We start from the raw sequence: 15,543 nt of genomic DNA, 5'->3' as shown, positions 1-15,543 counted from the left end.
TAAGCAGAAATCACTCCTATAAGACAATGAAAATAACAATTTACATCCAGAGGAATGGCTGAAAGTACAGAAGATTTGTAATGCTAACAGCACAAACCCATGCACAGCTGCTCCCTAATGTAAAGCATTGCACAATAAGTGGCTGGTATGTCTTTTTCCTACCATGTTCCTCCTCATTGGGACATAGTTTCTCATTTTGACTACATTTTCAGTATACTCATAAACATGTTTAGTCAGGCAGCAGGTTACTTCTGGTAATTGGACTTTGAGTCTTTTCCCAGTTGAAGTGTCTCCTGCCTCATACTTCCTCCCACAACACTTGCTGTTATGTTTACACGGCTGTTTTAGCAATAGCAGCCATTAAAAACAGGACAGTTTTAGTTAGTGAAAGAAACTGGTGTACTTGGGGTAATGTAATGCTAAGTGGGTGATAATAGAACAGGCAAAGTTCACATTGTCATCCACAGATATTGTCCTTGAAGTTGTATGACAGCAGCCCTACCCACTATACCATCCTGCCACCTTACATTGTTGATATATTGCTTGAAAATAAATAACTTGTATTATTTTTTGTCTTAATGGTCTGAATGCATGTTAGAGACATTGTATAATAATTTGCCTATTTAGTGCACAGTATATAATCCTGTGTGTTAAATTAACTTACTGTGTTACCCTTCAAAGTACAAATATAGAAAATGTGTTTTCATATATATCTTTCAAAAATTAACTGGCCATTTTTTTTTCTTTGTGGTGCATTGTTAAACATATTATAAGAGCTAAAATGGGACCTATGAGGTCTCTCTTCCTTCCACTCTACCCAGCTACCTTGTTTTTCCCTTTCATAAAGCCTGCCTCAGTTTTCAGTCCTCCTATTGGCCTCGTCCTTTCTGCTCTCGGTCAGTCCCTGGTATTTCATTATCTTTACGTTTCTGCAGGAATACCATGTTCAAAAATATTACAAAAACTGTAGGAATCTTAATCGTCAGTTTACTCAGTTTTAATACATATACTTTAGTGTAATTTACCCCTCACACTTACAATGGATGTTCACCATGATCCCCTTTGCCTTCTCTGCCCTGTACGTGTAACCAGTACTTTTATGCACATTTAATGGTTTTGTCTTCTTGTTTTTGGGTCCTTAATCTTTTGCTCACCTTCTTTGATGATGCCTGTTACAATTTACTCCTGGATTTCCTTGGCCTCACTGTCTCTGTGCACGAATATAAGTTTATATGATTCAGAACAGAACTGCTAAACTGCTCATTGCTCTCCGATGGAAGTCCCCTGAATTTGGAGAATTGACTTTCGTAATTTTACCATTTGATACACCCGAAGTTCTCTGCATTAGAGTTTACAAATGAAGCCAGCTACTCCAGCCCAAATCAGGATTTTCTGCTTCTCTGGTTAAATCCTTTATGACCAGTAATTTGTGATACAGTGGCTCCCATATTTACGTCCGGTAAATGTGTAGTGAGGTGGGGTTGCTGTTCTCTTTGCAATATAGCACAGAACGTGGGACATGACAGAGAGGGATGGGTAAAAGGTACCATCTGGGTTTGTTATTTCTTATCATTTCTTTCCATTACGTGTTTTTAATGATTTGTTAGTTTTTCAAATAAAAATCTGATCACCAAAATGGCTAGAGGAGGAAGGAAGCAGGATAACAAGAATGGCAAGATGCTGGTTTAAGAACAAACTTATTGCATTTAGCATATAACATTTCAACAGAATTATTAATCAAAATGGCTGCTTACTAACGGAGAGCTATTGACACCACTGTCAGATGACAACAGGTTAAAACGGCAAAGTTACTGGCGCCACAACGAGCTACCCATAGCAATGACTGGAATTCTCTTTTTAGTTTCAGTAGTCTGCCTCTGGCTTTAGTTGACAGGGCGTTTGAAAGGAATTAAAGGTATTAGTGGTAAATAAAACAAAAAACAAAAAAATTAAAAGAAAAATCTCCAATATTGTGTCATGTCCCATATGAAATCCTTTCACCAATTTTCTAATCCAGTTCAGAGTTGTAGAATGCATAGTTCCTTATTAAAATTATAAATGGCAATAAGAATGGTATATTGGATAAAATTGGAGTGTTAAAGTTGTGCTTTTTAGGCACACTGAGTGATGACAGTGCATCATTTTATCTCAGTAACATAAGCTATTAAAATATTGATAACAATACTGGAAAAGAAAAGCCTGCACAGCAAGCTGAAAACAGGGCAATGGAAACAAAGTTAGAGCCTCGGGGAAGATTCATGGGAGAGTTGTGGTCAAAATTCACAATACGAGACCTGTTGAATGTCATAATGCCATGATATTGTTGCCCACCCTTTCTTTTGCTTGTGTCCCTCAATTTTATTTAATCAAATAAACTTTTATTGTCCTTAAAGGTTTTGTTTATATATATATATATATAAGTTTATATGTTTTTACTGGTACCAGATAAGATAAGGAGATTAATGTTATATATTTTTTTTTTTTTACTGGTACCAGATAAGATAAGAAGATTAGTGTATTTCAGATGACATTTTCCAGTACTCAAGTGTATTAGCAAGCAGTAAACACAATACAGGTACACTCTATTTTTTACGATTGTAGAAAGAGGTCAATCTGAATGATACATTAGCACCATCTCTGAAAGGCATTCTGGAGCTGGAGTGGAGTAAAGATGGAAAACACCTCTGGGGTCATGGGAAAGCCAGAGCTCATGAAGACACCTATAGACAAATGAATGGGATGTCAGTCCACATATTGACCACACACAAGCATACTGAGGCATCTTAGACGAGGCAGACACAAGCCATCTGAGCAATATGTTGGGCAAAGTTTAATAACTCATATTGTAAATGCTGATATTTTTGTAATTGTAGTACATCTGTATTCTTTAATTATGATTGCACTTATTTTCTTTTATCTGTAGAGATGTTGTAGGCTGTATGAGCTACTCTTGAAATGTAAAGCCGAATTAGGCTAGGGAAAACTAATTTTTTTTTACATTCTTAGCTTATGGAGCTCTACTGCTGTAAAACAAGAGACATGTACAATTTGCTCTCGACTTTTATTTTATTGAAATACATTTTTTAAATAATGCTAAGATAGCCTTTTAATGATTCAGAAGATATATGTGTGCCTGTAATGGAGACACACAGGCACACACACACACACACACACACACACCCACCTCCACTCAGCGATGGCGGCTGCCTTGTGTCCAGTCCTGCTAAAATGGGCTTTTGCTTCTCAAAACCCTAAATTGCAGTAAAGTGTTTCATAACTTAGATGAATCAGCCTAATTTTACCGATTACAATAATGGCCATATCATAGAAGATCATTTAATTTTAAGGAATTGTATTAGAAAATTCAATATTATAAAATTTTATATAAATGTAATTAATTTTGAAAATGTGTAATGATTTGAAAGATGTGAAGGAAAAGTAATCTACAATTTTCAGTCACTTTATTCAAACAAGTAAAAATAATGTATTTCTATGTGACAGGTAAGTCCTTTAAATGAATGACAAATTTTAAAAACAAATTATTTTAAATATGTGTAGTGTATATAATTACCATGTAGCCTTGTTAAAATAAGTGTACTTTTTTTCTCGATATTGATGGTGCTTTGCTTCATGTGCCACTCTTACATTCTAATGGTTAGACGCAACTCTTACTGCTCCTGTAGGCCCCCCACCCCACCCTGAATCACACAAGCGTCCCGTTCAAGCCCTGGGAATATTTTTTGAACTCTGACTGAAGTCTAACAGCTGGGTAACAGCTTTTGTAAACTCTGTCAAGCACAAGGATTTAAAAACTTCCAGTTTCAACCTCATCTCCTGTGGGCTTCTGCTTTGCTGTGTTGTGCCCTGTTAACCCTCTTTAGAGTTTCAGAAATATATCTGGGTAGGATGCCAGTCCATCTTGGGTGAATTCTAAGCATATATATATATTTTCTTGTGTGTGTGCGCATGCGCGTGTGTATGAATGCATGTAGATACAAATATAAAGATATATAGACATAGAGCTATAGACAGAGATATATAATTTCCTACTGACATTTAAGATCTAATTTTAAGCTATAATTTAGAGAAACCTGGCAATAAATTTGCTGCAGGTGAAGGATGTAACTTTTGAGGAGGGGGTTGTGGTGTACATTACTACTTGGTAGAACTTAATAAAACCCAGATTGCATTAACATCCTTTGAACATGCATTGAGACATACAAAGCAGACTTGTGTTTTTAAAATTAAGTCAAAAAAGTGAACCCACAGACAGGTCAGACATGGTTTTGTAATCCATCTGTTTTCACTTAGAGCAAATAAGCTGAAAGTAAATATAATTGGAAACATTTACATATTAAATAAGACATTAACTGATTTTTTTTTTTTTTTGCCTGAATTGAAACTTTCAGTCAGTTTTGTTCTATTATATAATTCCCTCAATATGAATGTGTGTGTGTGTCTAGCAGCATGTAGAATAGCTTACAATATGTAGTCAAACATGGCAGTGTGGGAATTTCTCCCCTCCTTTAAAGTGAAGTGTTTATACTTGGTGCCCGTTAAGGCTTTTCTATCATTCTAAAACTATGAACAAAAGTTAACTATTGCTGACTGCTGTAAGTTAATTTCTTTTTTTCCTTTTTCTCCTGATCACAGCATAATATTATTCTAGAATCTGTGTAGTAATGATTTCAGTGAGATGACAATGCTAGAGTTTAGATTTATGTGAGACCCAATGTTGGCTCAAATCCACCTTGATTATTTATTACAGAGTTCATATAGCTGCTCCCACATGGCCTATTTTATGTGGATGGATTGATTACATGGACAAATACATTTTCACATAGGAACACTGGGTATTAATGACTTTGATTATGAAATTAATGTGAACATATTTTGCTGTTTTTTTTTTCTTCTATTCAGCTACAGTTTATCTGTTGTTAGGATTTAAATCTCAACAAAGGAGCACTCAACCTAAAAATTACATTTATATGTGCTACTTACCACATGTAGTTTGCAGTGATGGCCATTAAAAAATTCAAACCTAGGATCTAAAAAAATAAGCCTGCAAAAGGCAATTCCAAAAGCAACCAGGTCCCAAAACAGAATCCAAAGAATAGTCTGAAAACTGAACAAAAAGGGTTAGGAATCCAGAAAAAAATATCACAAAAAGCACAGAAAAGCACTGCTCAAATCTCTAGCACATTCAAAATGAACTGCCAGGAAATGTGGGAGACCCTCCAGATTTATAGGGACCTCTGTGGTAGTGCTAACTACTCTGCCACTCATTTAGCTTGGTGCTGGGTCAACTGCTAGACACCTGCAGAAAGAAGAAGTCTGCAGCTTATACTTGGGACCTCTCCATTAACAAGCAAGGACAAAAGCAACACAACAGTGTGGTCCTGCTTGCTAAGTTCACCAGGCCATTGTAGTGCATCTTGGAGTAGGTTATCTTATTGAATATTTACTCACTGTATATATGTATGACCTCATGAAAAAGAACTTGTTTAGAAAAAGCAGGATGCATTTCTGTCAATGGGTATTTTTCCAGTGTTATGTACTGATTTCCCTGCGTCTGCTCTTTCTATTTATTTATAGCGAAATTGACTTGTGGATCTTGCCCCATCCACTTTTATTGCCCACATCAACCAGCATGTTTGTCTCAAACAAAAAAATGACTGCTGGAGTAATCCTACCACCTGGACTTTATGTTAGAGTTAGAATTGAATAGTTAAAAACACACACACTCCTTTGGCACATTTTATATGTACTGCTTGGGTTGTTGGCTATTTTACAACTGCAAGCAGATTGTAGATTAACATGCTGTTTCTTGACAGAGGTCTGCACAAGGCCAATTTCATCTTCTACCTGCCATCCTGCCACTTATGTCCAGACTGTTGCCTCCTGCAAAGTTTTGAATCCACTCCTGCCTCCAGTCCCAAGGAAATAATATTTTTATTAAGATAACAATAAATCAACAGACAAAACTTTGTGTGGAACATAGCAGTGCTGACATAAAAGGCCTCACTGTTTAGTTAGCCTACAGCAGCATGTCTTGTGAAGCCAGATGTTATCAAAAGGATCCAACAGTCAAAAGTGCTTCTAATTTTAAGTTAGGATTTAACCTTTTTGGAGTACACGGAAACAAAGGAACAACCATTTATATGGTGTCTTCCTCAAGGGACACCATCCTATGTTATATTATAAACACAAAAGAGACAGCCTAATTGCTTATGCTTGGTACTTTTTTTAAGCTATTGGAGGACATGGAAGCTTACTAACTTGTGTAAGGCCATATAGCAAGTCAGTGGTGGAGGCTGAACATTTAGCATCATGGTTTCTAATCCAACACCAGTAAATGACACTGACAGCCAGTCAGGATGTTGTCAAAGAAAGGAAGATATAATTCATGTAAATGCATCAATAGATCAAATGGTTATCATTTATTTGTTAAAAAATCAGCAACACTTTGTGCTGTAAAAATGCTTCTATTACTCATTTACAATTATTTAACAAAACCTTAACAAACACTTTGGGTCTTCATAACAGTTACAAAGCATCAGTAAAGTGTTTATTAATGTCTGCAGGGTGACCTACTAAGGAAATGTCCCTTTGGAGTGGTCTGACGTGGCTTAACATTTCTCTTGATATTCCATATTTAGTGTATGACATGCGAATGCTTAATATTAACAAGTCATTTTACCATCATGTCAATATTCCACAGTGCACAGAAATGAAGAATCCATCTACTGATGTTTTAAAGTGTTATAAAGACCAAATGAAGCCATTGTTAAGGTCTAGCTACTAAGAGTAAATGAGTAATAGATGCATTTTTGCAGTACCTAAACTAAAGTGTTACCAAAATTTCATTTTAGAATACCTTGTAGTTTACTTTTAAAATAGCCCCAGTGATTATGTTAGTGCAGCATAAAAAGAGCATCATATGTCGTTCCTGAAAAATATTAAAGCAGGATATGCAGCTCCTTATTTAAGTGTGCAGTCTGTTGTGCTCAGTCGGATCATCTGCATGCTTATCCTCAGACTGTGTTCACCTTTCTTACATTTCTCAGTACTAACTGACAGGACAGTCCATAAGTACAGTATTTGGAAAGTGATACCAAGCATACTGGTCAAAGCTTTTAGTGTAGATTTTCAACATTAAATTGAGGGGATTCAACAGTACAGGAAATGTAGCACATTAGAATCCAGGATCCATGAGATAGCAATCCTAATTACTGCTCTGCCTATTATAATAATAAATAAATAAAATAATTTTCAAATGAAGGATAGAAGCAGTGACCCAAGTCACCCAACATTGTAGTCCATAACTATTTGGACAGACATTCAATCCTTATTTGTGTGGTAAACTACCTAAAGCATACTGGTATTGAAATGCAACAAATAATAACATAAATAAATAATAACTCAAACAGAATAATAAACTAATGAAGACAAGCAGCAATGACCTTACTGTGTCATCCATAACTATTTGGACAGTGACACAACCCTTATTAGTGTGGCCGTCTACCAAGGCATACTGGTATTAAAATGAAACAAAGGATGTGAGCTTTCAGTGAAGACTTTCAGCTTTAAATTGAGGTGATGTACATAGAAAAATAAGTGAAAAATATAGGAATTGCTGTACTTCTTATACATAGTCCTCTCTGTATTAAAAAGTAATGGGTCCAATTAATATGATCTTAAATAAAATTGTTATATTTAATATCTGGTTATAAATCCTTCGCAGTTAGTGACTGCCTGAAGTCTGGAATCTAAACACATCACCAGACAGTACAGTTCCTGTACTGTTCATCTGATTTTTTTTTTTATTTAAATCCCCTCAGTTTAATACTGAAGTTCTTCACTTTGTCTCATTTTGATGCCAGTATAGTTGGGTAGAATGCTATACTAATAAGGATTGTCTCACTAGCCTTCATTCGATAATATGTTTATTTATCTAGTAAGCAGAACAGTCATTATAATTTCTGTCTCATTGGGTCAAGTTTTTGGGTTTGATACTGTACTTGGATGTTGACCTGTGGAATCTGCACATTTTCCCTGCATCTGTGTGGGTTTTCCTCTCACATCCCCCCAAAGTCAGATAGGTTGTCTAATTGCCAATTCCAAATTATTATGAAAGGATGTGTGTGACTGTGCCATATGATGGATTAATAGCCTCCACAACCCTGAATTGGATAAAGAAGGTTTAAGAATGTTATTTTATGTTAGAGTATTATGTTTCTCAGGAAGAGAGTTTATTGAAACAGATGCTCAGTTCCAAATAAACTCCATCCATCCCAAACCCATTTATCTTAAGCAAGGTTGTGGGGGAAGCTGGAGCCTATCCCAGCATGCATCGGGAGCAAAGCAGGACCAACTCCTGTACAGGGTGCCAGGCCATCACAGGGTAGAGACACAAACACACACCAGGGCCAGTTTAGCAATGCCAATTAACCAAACCAACATGTCTTTGGTCTGTGGGAAAACACTATTACATATTAAATACTTATGTCCAATAGTCCAAATAAAAATAACTAGATGTTATGTGTTGAATAATGTCTACCAAAATCCACTAAATTTAATTTTATCAAAAAATAAAATTTGAGATGAGTATCCACTGTTTATCTAGTTTCTTTTGAATAAAATACAGTTTTATGTTTGTATACTTCACTAGCACGCAGCTTACTCACTGTAATGCAATTCTTTAGATCATTAAATAAACTAAAGTAGTCCATGGTAAAGACGTAATACCTCCAACATATGAAGTCTGTTACAAGTGTGATCAATTTTTATCTATTATTTTGAAATGTTTTCTTCCCACATCCCAAAGCACTGTATGTTATGTTAAATGACAATTCCAAATTGGCCTGTCTCTGTGTCTTGTTGTTGGATCCTGCCTTGTGTCTAGTCCTGCCTGGAGAGGCTCCAACCCCTATGATTGAGTGTATTATGTTAATATTGGCAATGTTCCTAAACAAATATTCAAAAATCAGTCCTAATAAACCAATGTAAATTTGTATTATGAAATAATGTGGTTGGTGGCTTTAAGAAATAAAGTTCATGTTCTGTATGTAATCTGCATGTGGACCTGAGCCTGATCTATGTTGTTCACATTGTTTGGGCTTTCGTATTGTTTTAACAGTTTATCAATACCCACTGGGGAGGCTTTAAAGTTCTATAAAGTACTTAGACATAACAATTAATTGTCAAGGATAGCCTTTTCACATGTATTCCTCATTTACTAATTCAAAATAAGAGAAAATACAGTACTATTAAGGGAAACAGTTTTAGCAAAAAAATAAATGTGCAAGGAGTCACAAGTCAGTATAACCTCGAAGGGCTGGTACTAATGCTACTCCTGATTCTGGATACTTGACTTTGGCTCTCCATGAAGCAGCATTTGACTAGTTTATCAAAACTGAACATTTGACACTGAATCATCATTAATGGTTTCATTTGAAAGATTCAAGAGTTAAAGTGGATTCTTCTTCCCGTCATTGGATGTTTTTGTAAAGCAGTCCAGTAATAAGACCTTGATATCTTTGCTGATCTTCAGACTAGACTTTTTTTTTTCCCCCCCCAATAATTTCTTGAATTTGCCTCGTGTCAAGGTGTCTCCCTCTTGTGGCCTGTGCCCTACTCTCAACATAACCCATTCCACAGCATATTAGATGAGGATGGAATGCAAACAGGCTTCTTTTACATAGGCATCTGTTCTGGTGTTATGTGAAGTGTGACGTGTCAAAAATGAGGAATGAGAATTTAAGACGCAATTTTTCAGTGTTTATTTACTTGTTTCTTGTTTGGTTTAGTTTAAGTAAACCAGAGAACATTAAAGAGAATACTTAGAAAAGCTATGTATAAAATTAAGGCTGATCCATCTGTTTTATGCATTTGTAAATTCTGTTTTTAGGCTTTTAATCTTTGGTGTTCGTTCTTCTCCCATGCTTCATACTGTGTCGGGTATGTCAGTGTAGTGACTGTCTGCAAAGCTGATTGCCCACAGAACACTTTGTAAGCAGAAGTGTATTCACATACTGCAGTGGACATGAAGTGTACAACTCTACATGTACACACAAATCTGATGGTTTTTGTCTTTTTATACAAATTCCTGAGACTGCAGTTACCCAAAAGATTGTACATGTCTTTCTGGGAGTATGTGAAATCTTTATGTGTGTGTGTCATTTGCAGCAGAAGGGCCAGTTGGACAGCTCTCACAACGAATGTGGTCATCTGGATGAACAGCAAAACAACAACATTGTATCAGTGTGCATCAGTGCTGATCTATATAGATAGATAGATAGATAGATACACAGAAGGACTGAATTGTCTTTCAGGTATTAAATCATTCCTTTAATTTTACACTTGTATTGCATGTTCCTCGATACCTAAATGGAGGGTGTAATCTCTGCTTTCCTCATTTTTGAAAGGAAATTAATGTAAACTCATTAGCCAACACAATACATGATTCAATACGCAGTGGAGAAGAAGTTAAGAGATACAACAGTATAAATAATTTAGCTATTTAATACTTAATTGTACATGATAACACAGGACAGCATGGTGGTGCAGTCAATACTGCTGCCACCTTAGAGGACCTATGGTTTGAATCTTGCACTTGACCATTGCCCCTTAGGAGCTTGTCTCTCCTAGTATTTTTTTGAAAAAATGGTGACAAGAACAGGCTACTCAGCCCAACAAAGTTCGCCAGATGAGATTTTGATTCTAGATCACCAAATACTTTATGGTTACATTGACTAGTGATTCCAGATTAGCCATATGCGGGATTGAATGCATACATGAAAGGACCTGTGATGGATTGATGGCCAGGCCAAGGCTGTTTCCTGCTTTTCATCCAGTGCTGCCAAACCCTGATTTGGATTAAGCGGGTTTGAAAACGTTAATGTGATGATAATGCAGGCATTTATTACAATACAGGCAGGCATCTCTTCACCTACTGACTACAGACTAGTGGCACTTATGTCTCAAATAAGGAAGACCCTTGAGAGGCTGGTCCTGGACTATATAAGTCCTCTTGTGGTAGTCCACCTGGTCCCACTACAGTCTGCCTATCAGACAAAGATTGGAGTTGAAAGGATGCAATTATCTTTCTGCTCCACAAGGCTTATTCTCACTTGGAAAAAGCTGGCAGCACTGTGAGCATTATGTTTTTCAATTTCTCCAGTGCCTTCATCACCATCTAGCCATCCTTGTTAAGGGATAAGCTCAGAGATATGCAAGTGGTTAAACCCATAGTGTTGTTGTTAATGGACCATCTGTCATGCAGATGGTAGTTTGTAAGACTCAAGGACTGTGTCAGGAATGCTGGAGCACCACAAAGAACAGTCATCTGTCCTTTGCTCTCCAATCAGTACACCTCTGACTACAAATATAACATCAGGTCATGTCACTTGTGAAAATTCTGTGATAATTCTGCATTTGTGGTGCGTATCAATAAGGAAGGGGATTAGACAGAGGAGAAGAGCCAAGTGGAGAACCTGGTTTCTCAGTACAAACACAACTGTCAGTATCTTAACATCAGCAAAACCAAAGAACTTATTAACTTTCACCGCACCAAAGAGCCTTTACATCCGGTCACTTTGCAAGTAGTGGATGTAAAGGTGGTGAACTCCAGCAAGTACTTGAGCATACTGCACTGGCAGCTGAAATCAAAATATGCAGAAAGTCAGAGCCAGGCAGGTGTTTGGTGACTTCCATCTGTACATGTCCAACTGTGCAGGACCCCTTGGCTGAACATAAGTCTTGGCAAGGCCTCAGAAGATGTGGGGGGGTGTAATATCTAGCCTTGAGGACACTTTGGTGCTGGCTTTTCCTCTGTCCTGAGGCACTTCTTGAATAATGCTGATTTTCTTTCAAGATGGTCTGTGCAAAAAAAGGAATTAACTGCTTTGTTTAGAAATGTCTCATTGTGACTGAAATTGCAGTAGATTCTTTACCTAAACTGGAAAATCACTCTTAATGTGTGTGCCAGTCTCACCATAGTTACACACCTCTTTTATGTTTTGGGCAAAAACTAGGATCCCATGCTAAATTAAAGCCTCCATTACTAACTTAAGCTGCTATACTGCTGCTGTATTTGTGAAAAGGACTGTGTTCTCTACTTGAAATGGAGGCTGAGGAAAATTCCTGCACAGTGGCGAGCCTCAGCTTGTCGCTCTTGGTGAGGTTGTCCTCCAGTGGCACTGCAGCAGGTGTCTGCCTGCCTCCTGTCCCAGACGGGAATGATGACTCATGATCTGAGCACTTGCTTCTGTGTGTCCTAGTCTGGATACCGAACTATTCATGAAATCACATTTTTATTGTTGAAATCCTGTGTGTTTGGAATCGGCTCTAATTTAGAATAGTTTTTATTATGTGAAACCCCAAATGATGTGTAGTTTATTAAGGAAATTTGTCAACAAGAAGTAAAAATGTTTATTTGATGTATAAAAATATAAATTTATTATGTACAGGGTAATTAAGTGTATGGTGTTAATCCTTCAGAGGTACAGGCGACTGGGTTCAAGTCCTAACCTGGTCACTGCTTGGCTGGACCTGGGGTGTGATCCCCATGTCCGAAAGGTGTGGGGAAGTGAATCTTCGTTCCATACTCTTCTTTCCCCCTTTCAATTTACTTGTTTAGATTTATTAGCAAGTCCAAACTGGTGTGGTTTATGTTTTTGTGTTGCATAAAGTCAACAATTAGCTACTTCCTATTAACTATTTTAGGCTCAATGCACCCCTAAGACTTATTTAAACAGGTTTACTAACTAGAAGGATTCAGCCATTTGTTAACAAATTTAAATAATATTTATTTAAACAATATGTATAGATAAAGGGGATCTAATTGGGGGTGTGGAATGAAAATTTACCTTTGTATTATTTATTTAATGAGAAATGAACAGATATGCCATTTCTGTCTATGGAAAAAGTAAATCGACCTTTGGAAGTAGCCAGTATTGCCCCCTCAAACAGGTGTTTTTTATAATGGTCTGCCAGTTTCTGACACTGACTGGGAGAAGGGTTTTCCCTGTGCATCTGTATGATGCTTAAGGGGTGTCTTGTGTGCAGAGCCTTCAAGTCCCCTCACGTGGGATTCAGATTCAGGCTTTGATTTGGCCATTCCAGAATCCTGCATTCCTTTCTTTTTAGCCATTCTTTGATTGATTTACTGGCATGTTTAGGGAAATTGTCATGTTGCAAGGTCCAGTTTTGGTTGAACTTTAATCTTATGAGAGGTGGTCACACATTATCCTCCAGCACTCTCTGGTACAATTATGAATCAAGATTCAATTCTCAGATGGTGAACTGCCCAGGTTCTGATGAAGCAAAGGATCTCCAAGCTTGTACATTTCCACCACCATGATAACACACAGTTCAACACAAAGAAGCAAACCAAACTAAGTTAGGTTAAATAAGGCAGGTTCAGGCAAGATCCTTTCTAATCATTTGTACTGGATTAAAATTTTAGGTTGTGATAAATATAGGAGTGGACTTACTTGTTCCACATGAGAAACATGCATTTACTGTATATTTATTTTATTATACAATAGACTACAAAAAGTAAATGTAGCAATATGTTCATTATACCATGTTAAATAACATTTCTCTGTAGACACTGCTTAAATAAAGATCAAGTTTTAATATGTTCACATATATTAAAAAAGAAAAAACATTTCACGGCAGTACTTACTTTCTCACAGGACTGTTGATGAACATTATGCACAGTTTCAGTTCTTTTCAAGCAAGTTATAAAATCATTATAAGAGCACAGCATTAGATCTAATGTAACACAAATGATATAACTGAAATAAAATTTTAATATCTACATAAAAGGATCACCAAGTTAAAGAAAATAGATATTAGACTAAAGGGCTTTTTAAATTAAAAATACTGAAGTCACAGCACTAGAAATCAGCAGCTATTCCAACCAAGCAGGCCATGTAGCTCACACGCATTTTCTCAAGACCACCTTTTTTATTCTTTCAACATACTGTTATCAAAGCTCAGACAGCATATTTTATATACTGTACTTCACTCATCATCGTCTATGACTGGTTTTACTTTTATTTAGCCTGTTTCTGGAAGAACCATAAAGTGGAAAAATGTAAAACTTCAAAGCAGTCAATTTAGAAAATACCAGACCCCTAATTCATTACAAAAATAAAATATGTTGATACGCTCAAGGGCTGCCAAGATCACTCATTTATTTAACTTTGTTATTTATTTAATTATTTTACAAGCCAGGTTTTGGATGCTTATTTCATTTCAGTTCCTTTGAGGTGGGATTGAACCTTTTAGTGGAGCAGCTGGAAGCATTCATAAGGTGCAATCACTTCAGTCCAAGGCCCTTGTGCTGCAAGGAATTAAAACACACACAGGCAACTCTGTTCTATTTCTTCCCATTTTGTTTCTGCAGGGCACTTTCCTAATGCAACATGTATTGTCTGTGCGTATGTGAAACTGTGGTTGTGTATGTGTGTGTATATGTATATGTATATGTATATGTATATATATATATATATATATATATATATATATAAAATGGCAATTTCTTTGTGTGTCTAGTCCCTCCAAGTAAACAGTCAGTTTTGCTTTGGTTACTCAGTCTAATGTGACTGAGACAGGATGCAGCAGGCAAGGAAAGACACAGAAGGAACAATGAGAGTCACCTCTAAACTCGGGAAGTATTTGGAAGAATAAGAATGATGTTTTCATAGCAGGTAATGGTGACATGTCTAGCATGTCTACTCTAGCAGGAGTAGTCAAAAAGTGAACGTTAGGTGTTCAATGCACCTTGAATGACAAGCGTCTGAAAAGCAGGTGTTATGAGAACATGATTCACAGAGGAAATGCTGGCCAACATGGGTTGAGACATATAAGGGTGCAAGTAGGATGAATGTTGGAGGTACATACAAGGCAAGAAAGATCAAGTAATTTTAAATATATTCTGTTACCTGTGTTTGCCAGGTAATGTAGCTAATGTGTGTGCTCATACATATATATATATATATATATATATATATATATATATATATATATATATATATATATATATATATATATATATATTACATAAATATAAAATCTTCCCTTTACAATTGAAAGCGACACTTGCATTCTTGGACCAGTGTCCTGCAGGCTGTTGACTCTCAGAAAGTTGTGTTTGGATTCTGTTGTGACTTTGGTCTGACAGACATATTCCTGTCACTTTCCAAGTTCCTTTTGATGGTGTAGCAAACCCCTGTGATACCTTGGCTTTATTTGCAATTTCTATAAAGGAAAGACTCACACTTAAGAATTATAATGGTGTATCTGTGTTTCTTTGGCAATTGCCTTTTTCTAAACATTATGACAGCAATATGCGATGAAATGTTGTGTAGCAACACAGATTGTTCCAGCACTGCTTTTACACAAACTGAGGGTTTGTAAATAATTAGCAGAAGTTAGGACACCTGTGTAGGAACTGCTTTTTTCTTCTGTGAAGGCTGAATTAATTTCCATTAATGCAGAAAAGCTGTAAGTTATTAACTAATTTTACTTATT

General features: G+C 36.5%; 1 protein-coding gene across 1 annotated transcript in view; it reads left to right on the top strand.

The window, feature by feature from the left end:
* pard6gb (par-6 family cell polarity regulator gamma b) overlaps positions 1-15,543 on the top strand; it is a 108,630-nt gene that overhangs the window by 82,166 nt on the left and 10,921 nt on the right.

Source organism: Polypterus senegalus, chromosome 15 (genome assembly GCF_016835505.1).
Source record: "Polypterus senegalus isolate Bchr_013 chromosome 15, ASM1683550v1, whole genome shotgun sequence".
Classification (NCBI taxonomy): domain Eukaryota; kingdom Metazoa; phylum Chordata; class Cladistia; order Polypteriformes; family Polypteridae; genus Polypterus; species Polypterus senegalus.
The sequence above is the reverse complement of the archived record's forward strand: the minus strand, read 5'-3'. Positions and strand labels throughout refer to the sequence as shown.